The sequence below is a fragment of the Triticum urartu genome, chromosome 5A (genome assembly GCF_056163025.1).
Source record: "Triticum urartu cultivar PI428250 chromosome 5A, HENAU_Tu73, whole genome shotgun sequence".
NCBI classification, from domain to species: Eukaryota; Viridiplantae; Streptophyta; class Magnoliopsida; order Poales; family Poaceae; genus Triticum; species Triticum urartu.
The window spans coordinates 590,289,627-590,306,041 of NC_141877.1; positions in this window are offsets into that span (position 1 = coordinate 590,289,627).

Here is a 16,415-nt window from a genome sequence, read left to right on the forward strand (position 1 = left end):
TGCACTAGTTCGGCGAAGAGATGGTGATACAAGTGCAATATGGATAGTAGATAATAGTTTTTGTAATCTGAAATTATAAAAACAGCAAGGTAGCAAGTGATAAAAGTGAGCGTAAACGGTATTGCAATTATAGGAAACAAGGCCTAGGGTTCATACTTTCGCTAGTGTTAGTTCCCTCAACAATACTAACATAATTGGATCATAAAACTATCCCTCAACATGCAACAAAGAGTCACTCCAAAGTCACTAATAGCGGAGAACAAATGAAGAGATTATGGTAGGGTATGAAACCACCTCAAAGTTATTCTTTCCAATCAATCCGTTGGGCTATTCCTATAATTGTCACAAACAGCCCTAGAGTTCGTACTAGAATAACACCTTAAGATACAAATCAACCAAAACCCTAATGTCACCTAGATACTCCAATGTCACCTCAAGTATCCGTTGGTATGATTATACGATATGCATCACACAATCTCAATTCATCATTCAACCAACACATAGAACCTCATAGAGTGCCCCAAAGTTCTACCGGAGAATCACGACGAAAACGTGTGCCAACCCCTATGCATAGGTTCATGAACCCGCAAGTTGGTCACCTCAACATACATCAAGTGGCACGCGGTATCCCATTGTCACCACAGATATCCACGGCAAGACATACATCAAGTGTTCTCAAGTCTTTAAAGACTCAATCCGATAAGATTACTTCAAAGGGGAAACTCGATTCATTACAAGAGAGTAGAGGGGGGAAGAAACATCATAGGATCCAAATATAATAGCAAAGCTCGCGATACATCAAGATCGTATCACCTCAAGAACACGAGAGAGAGAGATCAAACACATAGCTACTGGTACATACTCTCAGCCCCGAGGGAGAACTACTCCCTCCTCGTCATGGAGAGCACCGGGATGATGAAGATGGCCACCGGTGAGGGTTCCCCCCTCCGACAGGGTGCCGGAACAGGGCCCCGATTGACTTTTGGTGGCTACGAAGACTTCTGGCGGCAAAACTCCCGATCTATCTTGCGTTCTAGAAGGTTTAGGTCACGTGGGTATATATGGGTGCAGGAGGTACGTCAGGGGAGCCACGAGGGTCCCACGAGACAGGGGGGCGCGCCCTAGGGGGGCGCCCCCCACCCTCATGAGCACCTCGTTCCTTCCTTGACGTAGGGTCCAAGTCCATTGGGTGTGTTTCCTTCCAAAAATAACTTCTCCAGTTGATTTCGTTCCGTTTCGACTCCGTCTGATATTCCTTTTCTTTAAAACACTGAAATAGGCACAAAACAGCAAATCTGGGCTGGGCCTCCGGTTAATAGGTTAGTCCCAAAAGTAATATAAAAGTGGATAATAAAGCCCAATATTACCCAAAACAGTAGATAATATAGCATGGAGCAATCAAAAATTATAGATACGTTGGAGACGTATCAGCCACCATTCATAATTCTTTCATACATGTCACTCATGTATCATTGCATATCCCGGTACACCGCCGGAGGCTCATATATAGTCATATTTTGTTCTAAGTATCGAGTTGTAATTATTGAGTTGTAAGAAAAATAAAAGTGTGATGATCATCATTATTAGAGCATTGTCCCAGTGAGGAAAGGATGATGGAGACTATGATTCCCCCCACAAGTCGGGATGAGACTCCGAATGAAAAAAAAGAAAGAAAGAAAGAAAAGAGGCCATAAAAAAGAGAAAAGGCCCAAATAAAAAAAGAAAAGAAAAAAATGAGAAAAAAGAGAGAAGGTACAATGTTACTATCCTTTTACCACACTTGTGCTTCAAAGTAGCACCATGATCTTCATAGTAGAGAGTCTCTCATGTTATCACTTTCATATACTAGTGGGAATCTTTCATTATAGAACTTGGCTTGTATATTCCAATGATGGGCTTCCTCAAAATGCCCTAGGTCTTCATGAGCAAGCAAGTTGGATGCACACCCACTTAGTTTCTTTTTGAGCTTTCATATACTTATAGCTCCAATGCATACGTTGCATGGCAATCCCTACTCACTCACATTGATATCTATTGATGGGCATCTCCATAGCCCGTTGATATGCCTAGTTGATGTGAGACTATCTTCTCCCTTTTTGTCTTCTCCACAACCACCACTCTATTCCACCTATAGTGCTATATCCATGGCTCATGCTCATGTATTGCATGAAAATTGAAAAAGTTTTGAGAATGTCAAAAGTATGAAACAATTGCTTGGCTTGTCATCGGGGTTGTGCATGATTTAAATATTTTGTGTGGTGAAGATAAAGCATAGCCAGACTATATGATTTTGTAGGGATAACTTTCTTTAGCCATGTTATTTTGAGAAGACATAATTGCTTTGTTACTATGCTTGAAGTATTATTATTTTTATGTCAATATGAACTTTTGTCTTGAATCTTTCGGATCTGAATATTCATACCACAATTAAGAAGAATTACATTAAAATTATGCCAAGTAGCATTGCGCATCAAAAATTCTGTTTTATCATTTACCTACTCGAGGACGAGCAAGAATTAAGCTTAGGGATACTTGATACGTCTCCAACGTATCTATAATTTTTGATTGCTCCATGCTATATTATCTACTATTTTGGACATTATTGGGCTTTATTATCGACTTTTATATTGTTTTTAGGACTAACCTATTAACCGGAGGCCCAGCCCAGAATTGCTGTTTTTTGCCTGTTTAGGGTTTCGAAGAAAAGGAATATCAAACGGAGTCCAAACGGAATGAAACCTTCGGGAACGTGATTTTCTCAACGAATAAGACTAGAGAGACTTGGACCCTATGTCAAGAAAATAAACAGGTGGCCATGAGGTAGGGGGCGCGCCCACCCCCACGAGGCGCGCCCTCCACCCTCGTGGGCCCCCTGTTGCTCCACCGACGTACTCCTTCCTCCTATATATATCCACGTACCCTCAAACGATCAAAGACGGAGCCAAAACCCTAATTCCACCGCCGCAACTTTCTGTATCCACGAGATCCCATCTTGGGGCCTGTTTCGGAGCTCCGCCGGAGGGGGCATCGATCACGGAGGGCTTCTACGTCAACACCATAGCCTCTACGATGAAGTGTGTGTAGTTCACCTCAGACCTACGGGTCCATAGTTAGTAGCTAGATGGCTTCTTCTCTCTTTTTGGATCTCAATACAACATTCTCCCCCTCTCTTGTGGAGAACTATTCGATGTAATCTTCTTTTTGCGGTGTGTTTGTTGAGACCGATGAATTGTGGGTTTATGATCAAGTCTATCTATGAATAATATTTGAATCTTCTCTGAATTCTTTTATGTATGATTAGTTATCTTTGCAAGTCTCTTCGAATTATCAGTTTGGTTTGGCCTACTAGATTTATCTTTCTTGCAATGGGAGAAGTGCTTAGCTCTGGGTTCAATCTTGCGGTATCCTTTCCCGGTGACAGTAAGGGCAGCAAGGCACGTATTGTATTGTTGCCATCGAGGATAACAAGATGGGGTTTTCTTCATATTGCATGAGTCTATCCCTCTACATCATGTCATCTTGCTTAAGGCGTTACTCTATTTTTAACTTAATACTCTAGATGCATGCTGGATATCGGTCGATGAGTGCAGTAATAGTAGTAGATGCAGGCAGGAGTCGGTCTACTTGTCTCGGTCGTGATGCCTATATACATGATCATACCTAGATATTCTCATAACTATGCTCAATTCTGTCAATTTCTCAATAGTAATTTGTTCACCCACCGTAGAATACTTATGCTCTCGAGAGAAGCCACTAGTGAAACCTATGGCCCCCGGGTCTATCTTTATCATATTGATCTCCTATTACTTAGTTATTTCCTTTGCTATTTACTTTGCCTTTATTTTACTTTGCATCTTTATCATAAAATACGAAAAATATTATCTTATCATATCTATCAGATCTCACTCTCATAAGTGGCCTTATAGGGATTGACAACCCCTATTTGCGTTGGTTGCGAGGATTTATTTGTTTTGTGCAGGTGCGAGGGACTCGCGCATAGCCTCCTACTGGATTGATACCTTGGTTCTCAAAAACTGAGGGAAATACTTACGCTACTTTGCTGCATCATCCCTTCCTCTTTGGGGAAAACGAATGTAGTGCTCAAGAGGTAGCAGAAACCACCTCAAAGTTATTCTTTCCAATCAATCCGTTGGGCTATTCCTATAAGTGTCACAAACAGCCCTAGAGTTCGTACTAGAATAACACCTTAAGACACAAATCAACCAAAACCCTAATGTCACCTAGATACTCCAATGTCAGCTCAATTATCCATGGGTATGATTATACAATATGCATCACACAATCTCAGATTCATCTATTCAAACCAACACAAAGTACATCAAAGAGTGCCCCAAAGTTTCTACCAGAGAATCACGACAAAAACGTGTGCCAAACCCTATGTATAGGTTCATGGGCGTAACCCGCAAGTTGGTCACCAAAACATACATCAAGTGAATCACGTGATATCCCATTGTCACCACAGATATGCACGGCAAGACATACATCAAGTGTTCTCAAATCTTTAAAGACTCAATCCGATAAGATAACTTTCAAAGGGGAAACTCAATCCATTACAAGAGAGTAGAGGGGGGAAGAAACATCATAGGATCCAAATATAATAGCAAAGCTCGCGATACATCAAGATCGTATCACCTCAAGAACACGAGAGAGAGAGAGAGAGATCAAACACATAGCTACTGGTACATACCCGCAGCCCCGAGGGAGAACTACTCCCTCCTCGTCATGGAGAGCACCGGGATGATGAAGATGGCCATAGGAGAGGGATTGCCCCCTCCGACAGGGTGCCGGAACGGGTCTAGATTGGCTTTCGGTGGCTACGGAGGCTTCTGGCGGTGGAACTCCCGATCTATTGTGCTCCCCGATCGTTTTAGGGTATATGGAGATATATAGGCGGAAGAAGTACGCCAGGGAAGCCACGAGGGGCCCACGAGGGTGGAGGGCGCGCCCAGGGGGTGGGCGTGCCCCCCTACCTCGTGGCTTCCTTGTTGCTTCCCTTACGTGGACTCCAAGTCTCCCGGGTTGCTTTCCTTCCAAAAATAAGTTCCGTGAAGTTTCAGGTCAATTAGACTCCGTTTGATTTTCCTTTTCTGCGATACTCTAAAACAAGGAAAAAACAAAAACTGGCACTGGGCTCTAGGTTAATAGGTTAGTCCCAAAAATCATATAAAATAGCATATAAATGCATATAAAACATCCAAGGTTGATAATATAATAGCATGGAACAATAAAAAAAATTATAGATACGTTGGAGATGTATCAGACCTCACTTGTCCTCAAGCGAAAGCCGAAATCAAAAAATATGTACACATGTTTAGAGACAGTGGTGTCGATAAAAATAAAATATGGACATGAGGGCATCATGGTCATTCTTAGAACAGCAACATATATATATATATATATATATATATATATATTGTCATATGATCTCTTATGCTAAAATAACAATTCAATCACAATTTCAAGGATGAATCATAAACTTCATTGAGAACCAACAAACTCTAATCTCAGTCATTGAGGCAATTGCAATTTATCATAACATATGAAAGAGTCAATATAAGAGCTTTTCAGCAAGTCCACATACTCAACCATCTTTTAGTCTTTCACAATTGCTAACACTCCCGCAATATTTATGGGTATGAAGTTTTAATCGGACACAGAGAAAGATAGGGGCTTATAGTTTTGCCTCCCAACATTTTACCTCAAGGGTAATGTCAACAACAATTGTTCATGAAGACTCACATCCAATTAGCTATATATATCAGGATCTTTCCAACATATTGTGCTTGCCAAAAGATAAAATGTAAAAAGGAAAGGTGAAGATCACCATGACTCTTATGTAAGGTAGGAGATAAAAGTAAAAGATAGGCCCTTCGCAGAGGGAAGCAGAGGTTGTCATGCGCTTTTATGGTTGGATGCACAAAATCTTAATGCGAAAGAATGTCACTTTATATTGTCACTTGTGATATGGACCTTTATTATGCAGTCCGTCGCTTTTATTTCTTCCATATCACAAGATTGTATAAAGCTTATTTTCTCCCACACTAATAAGTCATACATATTTAGAGGGAAATTTTTATTGCTTGCACCGATGACAACTTACTTGAAGGATCTTACTCAATCCATAGGTAGATATGGTGGACTCTCATGGCAAAACTGGGTTTAGGGATATTTGGAAGCACAAGTAGTATCTCTACTTGGTGCAAAGAATTTGGCTAGCATGAGGGGAAATGCAAGCTCAATAATGTTGGATGATCCATGATAATATAATTTATCTCAGATGTAAGAAAACATAACCCATTACGTTGTCTTCCTTGTCCAACGTCAACTCTTTAGCATGTCATATTTTAATGAGTGCTCACAATCATAAAATATGTCCAAGATAGTGTATTTATATGTGAAGACCTATCTTTCTTTATTACTTCCTATTAATTGCAACGATGACCAAAACTATGTTTGTCAAATCTCAACAACTTTTATTCATCATACTCTTTATATGTGAGCTCATTACTCTCCATAAGATCCATATGATCTCTTTTATTTCTTTTTATTCTTTCTTTTTCTTTTATTCACTCAAGATCATAGCAAGATAATCAAGCCCTTGACTCAACACTAATCTTTATTATATAGCTCATGGACTCGATTACATAGAGGGATCATAAAGCAAAACTCAAAACTAGATCATACCAAAAACTTTATTCTACTAGATCAAGATATTACTAAAAGGATCAAACTAAGAAAAACGATAAAGATAGAGATGTGATGGTGATACGATACCGGGGCACCTCCCCCAAGCTTGGCAGTTGCCAAGGGGAGTGCCCATACCCATATGATTATGTCTCCTTTGTTGGTGAAGAAGATGGTGGTGATGATGAAGTAGGTTTGTCGTCCATCTTCCAAGGCATAGGCTCACCATCATAGAAGGATGAACGAGTCTCCTGGATCCTCAAATCTGCATCCAAACTCATCCTCTTGAATCTATATTCATACTCACAGTTTTGGTTTTGCAGGTCATAGATTTGGGCTTGGAGGTGCTCGATCTTCTCGTGAAGCTTGAAGATGGTCTCCCCAATGTTCTTGGCATTCAGCTTGTGGTTGTTGGTGAACTCCATGATCATCATATGGTTGGCATTGAGTCCACGTTCCACCATCTCCTGGCACTTGAAAACTTGTTGCTCCATTGCCTCGAGCCTTGTCTCCATGCTTCTGGTCCTCCTTGGTCCTTCAACATCGCGGATGTGCAGCACCCCCTCATGCATCTCAATGGTTTGAGAGGGTTGCGGCACTTCCGCGAGGTAGGGGTTGATGACCTTCTCGAAAAACTTGTCCTTGGGGCACTTAGAGACGTCATGATGATCTAGATCTGTCAGAAAAGCAGCTCGAAACAAGAACAGAGGACAATTGTGTGATACGGGAGTCAAAACCTTCGGGAGATTATATAATGAATTTTTACCGACCAAAATATGTAATGTGCAAGAAAACGGAGTCCGAGAGCGCACGAGGTTCCCATGAGGCGGGGGGCGCGCCCAGGGGGTAGGGCGCGCCCTCCACCCTCGTGGAGTCCTCGTGTCCTTCCCGGCCTGCTTCTTATTTTTGTATTTTTCTAAATATTCCGAAACGGAGAAAAATTGCCATTAGAACTGTTTTGGAGTCGGTTTACTTACCGTACCACATACCTATTCCTTTTCGGAGTCTGAAACGTTCCGGAAAGTGTCCCTTATGTATTCCTCTGGAGTTACGGTTTCAATAACATTGGTTTCAACATTTATAGGATTACCTGAGATATAATGTTTGATTCTTTGACCGTTCACCACCTTCGGATTCGTGCCTTCGAAGTTGTTGATTTTTATGGCACCGGAACAATAGACCTCCTCGATAACGCAAGGACCTTCCCATTTAGATAGAAATTTTCCTGCAAAAAATCTTAAACGAGAGTTGTATAGCAATACATAATCACCTACATTAAACTCACGCTTTTGTATCCTTTTGTCGTGGCATCTTTTAACTTTTTCTTTAAACAATTTGGCATTCTCATAGGCTTGGGTTCTCCATTCATCAAGTGAGCTAATGTCAAATAACCTTTTCTCACCGGCAAGTTTGAAATCATAATTGATCTCTTTAATAGCCCAATAAGCCATATGTTCTAGTTCGGGAGGTAAGTGACATGCTTTTCCATAAACCATTTTATACGGAGACATACCCATAGGATTTTTATATGCAGTTCTATAGGCCCATAATGCATCATCAAGTTTCTTGGACCAATTCTTTCTAGATCTATTAGCAGTCTTTTGCAAAATTAATTTGAGTTCTCTATTACTCAATTCTACTTGATCACTGGACTGTGGGTAATAAGGAGATGCAATTCTATGATTAACATCATACTTAGCAAGCATTTTACGGAAAGCACCATGAATAAAATGTGAACCACCATCAGTCATTAAATACCTAGGGACCCCAAACCTCGGAAAAATAACTTCTTTAAGCATCTTAATAGAGGTGTTATGATCAACACTACTAGTTGGAATAGCTTCTACCCACTTAGTAACGTAATCAACAGCAACTAAAATATGTGTATATCCATTAGAGGCAGGAAAAGGTCCCATATAATCAAAGGCCCAAACATCAAATGGTTCAATAACAAGCGAATAATTCATAGGCATTTCTTGACGTCTACTGATATTACCAATTCTTTGACATTCATCACAAGATAAGACAAACTTACGGGCATCCTTGAAGAGAGTAGGCCAATAAAAACCGGATTGCAATACCTTATGTGCAGTTCTATCTCTAGCGTGGTGTCCTCCATAAGCTTCAGAGTGACACTTGCGTAGGATCTGTTCCTGTTCATGCTCAGGTACACAACGCCTAATAACACCATCTACTCATTCTTTATAAAGATGTGGGTCATCCCAAAAGTAATGTCTTAAATCATAGACAAACTTTTTCTTTTGCTGGTATGTGAAACTAGGTTGTATAAATTTAGCAACAATGTAATTAGCATAATCAGCATACCATGGAGCAGTATGAGAAGCATTTATGACATTTAATTGTTCATCAGGAAAGCTATCATCAATAGGTAGTGGGTTATCAAGAACATTTTCTAACCTAGACAAGTTATCTGCAACGGGGTCCTCAGCTCCCTTTCTATCAATAATATGCAAATCAAATTCTTGTAGCAAGAGAACCCATCTAATAAGTCTAGGTTTAGCATCTTTCTTTTCCATAAGATATTTAATAGCAGCATGATCAGTGTGAATAGTTACTTTAGAATCAACAATATAAGGTCTGAACTTATCACAAGCAAATACAACTGCTAAAAATTCTTTTTCAGTAGTAGCATAATTTCTCTGGGCATTGTCTAGAGTTTTACAAGAATATTGAATAACATTTAATTTATTATCAACTCTTTGCCCTAGAACAGCACCCACAATATAATCACTAGCATCACACATAATTTCAAAAGGTAAATTCCAATCAGGTGGCTGAACAATCGATGCAGAGATCAATGTTTTCTTAAGTATTTCAAATGCTTCTACACAATCATCATCAAAGACGAATGGTATATATTTTTGTAATAAATTAGTCAGAGGCCGATAAATTTTTGAGAAGTCCTTAATGAACCTCCTATAAAAGCTGGCATGACCAAGGAAACTTCTTATACCTTTGATGTCCTTGGGACACGGTATCTTTTCAATAGCATCAACTTTATCTTTATCAACTTCAATGCCCCTTTCAGAAATTTTGTGCCCCAAGACAATACCTTCATTAACCGTGAAGTGGCACTTCTCCCAATTCAAGACAAGGTTAGTTTCTTCACATCTCTGTAAAACTCGATCAAGGTTGCTTAAGCAATCATCAAAAGAGGATCCATAAACGGAGAAATCGTCCATGAAAACCTCACAAATCTTTTCACAAAAGTCAGAGAATATAGCCATCATGCATCTTTGAAAGGTAGCGGGTGCATTACATAAACCAAAAGGCATACATCTATAAGCAAAAGTACCGAAAGGGCAAGTAAAAGTGGTCTTAGCTTGATCATCAGCTGACACGTGTATTTGAAAGAAACCAGAATAACCATCTAGAAAGCAAAAATGTGTATGTTTGGATAATATTTCTAGCATTTGATCAATAAAAGTTAAGGGGTCATGATCTTTTTTAGTAGCCTTATTTAATTTGCGGAAATCAATTACCATCCTATAACCTTTAATAATTCTTTGCGGAATCAATTCATCTTTATCACTAGGAACGACAGTAATACCTCCCTTCTTAGGAACACAATAGATAGGACTTACCCACTGACTATCACCAACGGGATAAATTATACCTGCCTCAAGGAGTTTTAGTATTTCTTTTCTTACCACTTCTTTCATCTTAGGATTCAGCCGTCATTTATGATCAATAACTGGTTTGGCATCTTTCTCCAAATTTATTTTGTGTTGACATAGAGTGGGACTAATGCCCTTAAGATCATCAAGAGTATATCCAATAGCAGCACGGTGCTTCTTCAGAGTTTTCAATAATTTTTCTTCCTCCTTCTCTGAAAGGTTAGCACTAATAATAACAAGATATATCTTCTTTTCATCAAGATAAGCATATTTAAGAGTATCAGGCAATGGTTTAAGCTCAAACACGGGATCACCCTTGGGTGGAGGAGGATCCCTTAAGATTTCAACAGGAAAGTTGTGTTTCATAATAGGTCCCTGTTTAAAGAACACTTCATCTATTTCCCTTCTTTCATTCATAAACATATCATTTTCATGGTCTAGCAAATATTGTTCTAAATGATCACTAGGAGGTACGGCAATAGAAGCAAGACCAATAATTTCATCTTTACTAGGCAATTCCTCTTCACGGTGTTGTCTATGAAATTTAGAAAAGTTGAACTCATGAGACATATCACCTAAACCAATAGTAACAACATCCTTTTCATAGTCTATCCTAGCATTAACAATGTTTAAGAAGGGTCTACCAAATATAATGGGACAAAAGCTATCTTGTGGGGAACCAAGAACAAGAAAATCAGCAGGATATTTAGTTTTCCCACACAAGACTTCAACATATCTAACAATCCCAATTGGTGAAATAGTATCTCTATTGGCAAGTTTAATTATGACATCAATATCTTCTAACTCAGCAGGTGCAATATCGTGCATAATTTCTTTGTATAAGTCAATAGGTATTGCACTAGCACTAGCACCCATATCACACAAGCCATGATAACAACGATCTCCTATTTTAACAGAAATAACAGGCATGCCTACCACAGGTCTATGTTTATCTTTAGCACAAGGTTTAGCAATTCTAGCAGTTTCATCACATAAATAAATAACATGCACATCAATATTATCAGCCAAGAGATCCTTAACAATAGCAATATTAGGTTCAACTTTAACTTGCTCAGGAGGTGTATAGGTTCTAATATTGCTTTTACGAACCACAGTTGAAGGTTTAGCATGATCTTTTATCCTAACAGGAAAAGGTGGTTTCTCAACATAAGAGTAGGAATAATAGGATCATCATAAGTGATAGTCTTTTCTTCAACTTTAATAGGTGCAGCTACTTTTACTTCTATGGGAGGATGATATTTAAACCACTTCTTCGGGAGATCAACATGAGTAGCAAAAGATTTACAGAAAGAAGCTACTATCTCAGAGTCAAGTCCATATTTAGTGCTAAATTTACGGAAAACATCGGTATCCATAAAAGATTTAACACAATCAAACTTAGATGTCATACCTGACTCCTTACCTTCGTTGAGATCCCAATCTTCAGAGTTGCATTTAATTCTTTCCAATAAATCCCATTTGAATTCAATATTCTTCATCATAAAAGAGCCAGCACAAGAAGTATCGAGCATGGTGCGATTGTTGTCAGAAAGCCGAGCATAATTTTTTTGGATAATCATTTCTATTGAGAGCTCATGATTGGGGCATGAATATAACATTGATTTAAGCCTCCCCCAAGCTTGAGCGATGCTTTCTCCTTCGCGAGGCCAAAAATTATATACATAATTGCGATCACGATGAACAAGATGCATAGGATAAAACTTCTGATGAAATTCCAATTTCAATCGTTTGTAGTTCCATGATCCCATATCATCACATAGCCTATACCATGTCAATGCATATCCCTTCAAAGATAAAGGGAAGACCTTCTTCTTGATAACATCATCGGGCATACCTGCAAGCTTAAATAATCCACAAACTTCATCCACATATATTAGGTGCTCATCAGGATGTAATGCTCCATCTCCTGCAAAAGGATTAGCTAGCAGTTTTTCTATCATACCCGAAGGAATTTCAAAGTAGACATTTTCATTTTCAGTAGGTTGAGGAGCAACTCTTTGCTCTACTGGTCGGGGTGAAGATACCCCGGACAAGCCCCTCATAGGATTACTTTCCATAGTAACAAGTGACAGTAAATTTCAGCACACTATATAAATTTTTCCTTACCAAATTCCACCTACCAAAGACGCTTCACTCCCCGGCAACGGCGCCACAAAAGAGTCTTGATTCCCCACAAGTATAGGGGATCTATCGTAGTCCTTTCGATAAGTAAGAGTGTCGAACCAACGAGGAGCAGAAGGAAATGATAAGCGGTTTTCAACAAGGTATTCTCTGCAAGCACTGAAATTATAGTAATAGATAGTTTTGTGATAAGGTAATTTGTAACGAGAAACAAGTAACAAAAGTAAATAAAGTGCAGCAAGGTGGCCCAATCCTTTTTGTAGCAAAGGACAAACCTGGACAAACTCTTATATATAAGAAAGCGCTCCCGAGGACACATGGGAATTATCGCCAAGCTAGTTTTTATCACGTTCATATGATTCGCGTTCGGTACTTTGATAATTTGATATGTGGGTGGACCGGTGCTTGGGTACTGTCCTTACTTGAACAAGCATCCCACTTATGATTAAGCCCCATTGCAAGCATCTGCAACTACAACAGAAGTATTAAGGTAAACCTAACCATAGCATGAAACATATGGATCCAAATCAGCCCCTTACGAAGCAACACATAAACTAGGGTTTAAGCTTCTGTCACTCTAGCAACCCATCATCTACTTATTACTTCCCAATGCCTCTCTCTAGGCCCAAATAATGGTGAAGTGTCATGTAGTCGACGTTCACATAACACCACTAGAGGAGAGACAACATACATCTCATCAAAATATCGAACGAATACCAAATTCACATGACTACTAATAGCAAGACTTCTCCCATGTCCTCAGGAACAAACTTAACAACTCACAAAGCATATTCATGTTCATAATCAGAGGAGTATTAATATGCATATAGGATCTGAACATATGATCTTCCACCAAATAAACCAACTAGCATCAACTACGAGAAGTAATCAACACTACTAGCAACCTACGGGTACCAATCCCAGACTTAGAGACAAGAATTGGATAGAAGAGATGAACTAGGGTTTGAGAGGAGACGGTGCTGGTGAAGATGTTGATGGAGATTGCCCCCCTCCCGATGAGAGGAGCGTTGGTGATGACGATGACGATGATCTCCCCCTCCCGGAGGGAAGTGTCCCGGCAGAACAGCTCTACCAGAGCCCTAGATTGGTTCCGCCAAGGTTCCGCCTCGTGGCGGCGGAGTCTCGTCCCAAAAGCTTGCTTATGATTTTTTTTCCTCAACGAAAGACTCCATATAACAGAAGATGGGCATCGGAGGGCCACCAGGGGGCCCACGAGGCAGGGAGGCGCGCCTAGGGGAGTAGGGCGCGCCCCCACCCTCGTGGCTGGTGAGTGGCCCCCCTTTGGTACTTCTTGCGCTCAGTATTTTTTATATATTCTGGAAATAACTTCCGTGAAGTTTCAGGACTTTTGGAGCTGTGCAGAATAGGTCTCTAATATTTGCTCCTTTTCCAGCCCAGAATCTCAGCTGCCGGCATTCTCCCTCTTTATGTAAACCTTGTAAAATAAGAGAGAATAGGCATAAGTATTGTGACATAATGTGTAATAATAGTCCATAATGCAATAAAAATCGATGTAAAAGCATGATGCAAAATGGACGTATCACCCCCGGTGTCGTCACCTCGCATAGGGCGACCCAGATCCGCCCCCAACGCCCACGATAGACCTGCCTTCACCGCAAGACGCGGCCACACCAGTCAGCAGACACACGGGCCACCGCGATGGGAGGCAGCAACCCCGGATCCGACGCCAGTCGCCCACACGAGCCACCACGCCGAGAGGCAGCTGCCTCAGATCTGCGTGAACGCCAGTCGCGAGAGCCCCGCCGCCACCATCCCAGGGGCACGTGCGGCAGGGGTTGCCCCCGAGTCGTCGGAGGAGACGACGCAGGGGGGGGCGTCATAGATTGCTAATATATTCAAGGCAATTTTTTTTATTGATGTATGGCGCAAAAATAAATTGTATTATAAAGAAAGTTGGAATTAATATACACAGTCCCCACAATTTGTTAACTAAGAATCCCGCAAAAAGTTTTTGAATCTAATTTTACTTTATGTTTCTCTTCCAAAACCATCTTTTTTGGGCGCAACACTTCTTTGACATAAGCTGCAACATGGCCCGAGAGGAATCAGTATGGGCCATGTCTTCTGAGAAGGATTACACGATCGGTCTAGAACATGGTGGATGTAGCAACCATGCACTATTCACTCGGATCACACTGGTTTTAGCCGTTGGATTTAGGACATAAATGGTTAGGATTGATGGCCAGTTCCAATTCAAATTGGTACACTATAGTCGTGTAGCTGAAACTTGATGAAGTTTTAAAAACTCATTAAAACATATTCCAAATGGGTGTCATTTCAAAGCCATCCCACAAAAAACATGAAGATGCAAGTGAAATTTAATTTAAACTTTTGGTTTAAAAGATCCAGATACAAAAAGCAAAAAGAAAAGAAAAAGGTAGGTGCAGAGAAAGCGTTGACGCCTCCCTGCCCCTCATGCCACAAAGTGCCTCCCGGCTGCCTTCATAAGTTTTAGTCAATTTGATTTTGACCTCGCCGTTTGATTTTTATACTTCGTCATTCTCTCTCGCTTTTTTCCTCGTCTCGACTTAACTTAAAGTCAAGGGTTTTTCACCCCTTGGAAGTGAGCGGCCTCAGACTCTTTTTTTCCTCTGAAGCAATGCCGGTTGTCCTTGTCTGCGCCAAGGTTGTACTGAGGGCCTAGCTCGCCACCGGCCTCCACTCATTCACACATCCCTGACTCCATCGAGGTAATTTGTCCCTGCCTCCATCGAGGTCCTCATGAGCTTTCATTGTCCCAGTATGCTCGTTTTAGGCTTGGAATCAGGCCTAGTGATATCGGCTCTTACATGCGCATTCTATCAATTAAGAAAGCAAGTTTTCAAATTTGAATGTTTTGAAAATTGAAATAATATATTCATGAATGTTTACAAACGATGTGTTCACAAGAGATGCGCCCACACACTTAGAGAAAACAATTCTAAACTCAAAATACACATTAAGAAATAAAAAAAGACAAATCCATGATCCATGATGATAGTGTCAAAGAAGATAAAAGGCAAAAGTGACACTATTCACATATGGATTTCTCTTTTTTATTTCCTCCATGTGTATTATGAAATTTGATTTGAAATGATTTTTATGAGTTGTAGACACATGTCTGGTGAACACTCATAATTTTTATAGAAAAATTAACGAAAATACTAACGCCCATACATGTGGGCGTTTGCATCTCGCCTACACGCATGGATCAACATCCGTTTATGTTTGCATAAATCTCGGCATGTTTCGTTAGATTTTTTATGCCACGTAGAACTGGGTTGGTGTGTGTGCATTCATCCGGTCGCCGCCACGTCCGTTTCACCACGCAGGATGGGCTGGTGTGAGCGTTTAGCAGTTCGCCCATACATCAATTTTCACGCACGCAGAGGGGTTGGTATGTGGGCGTTTATCAGTTCGTCCACACGTTCGTCTTCTCTCCCGCACCCAAAGCTGTTAGTTGCCATGTGTTTTGTACGGTACATGACAACTGCCCTAGCGTGCTTGTAAGCATATGGCAACTCTCTCCTTACTCGAGTTGACATGTGTTTTGCAGGGTACATGGCAACTGCCCTAGCATGCTTGTAAGCAGATGTCAACTCTCTCTTTACCCGAACATATTCTTTTGCCATGCCTTTTTTTAGTGTTATATGGCAACTACCGTGTTAGTAGGTGTCAACTCCTAAAATTTTCAAATCATGGCAACTGCAGTAGACCAAACCATACATGGAAATAGCTGCAGTTGTCCAAAAATGGCATCTGGCACTTGCCCTGAGATGGCAACTGCAGTTGAGCAACCATGGCAACTGTAGTTGTCGGACATGGCAACTGTAGTTCAGCAACATGGCAACTGCAGCTAAACGAACATGAAAGAGGGTTCGGACCATGGCAACTGAGGGGACGCGTGGT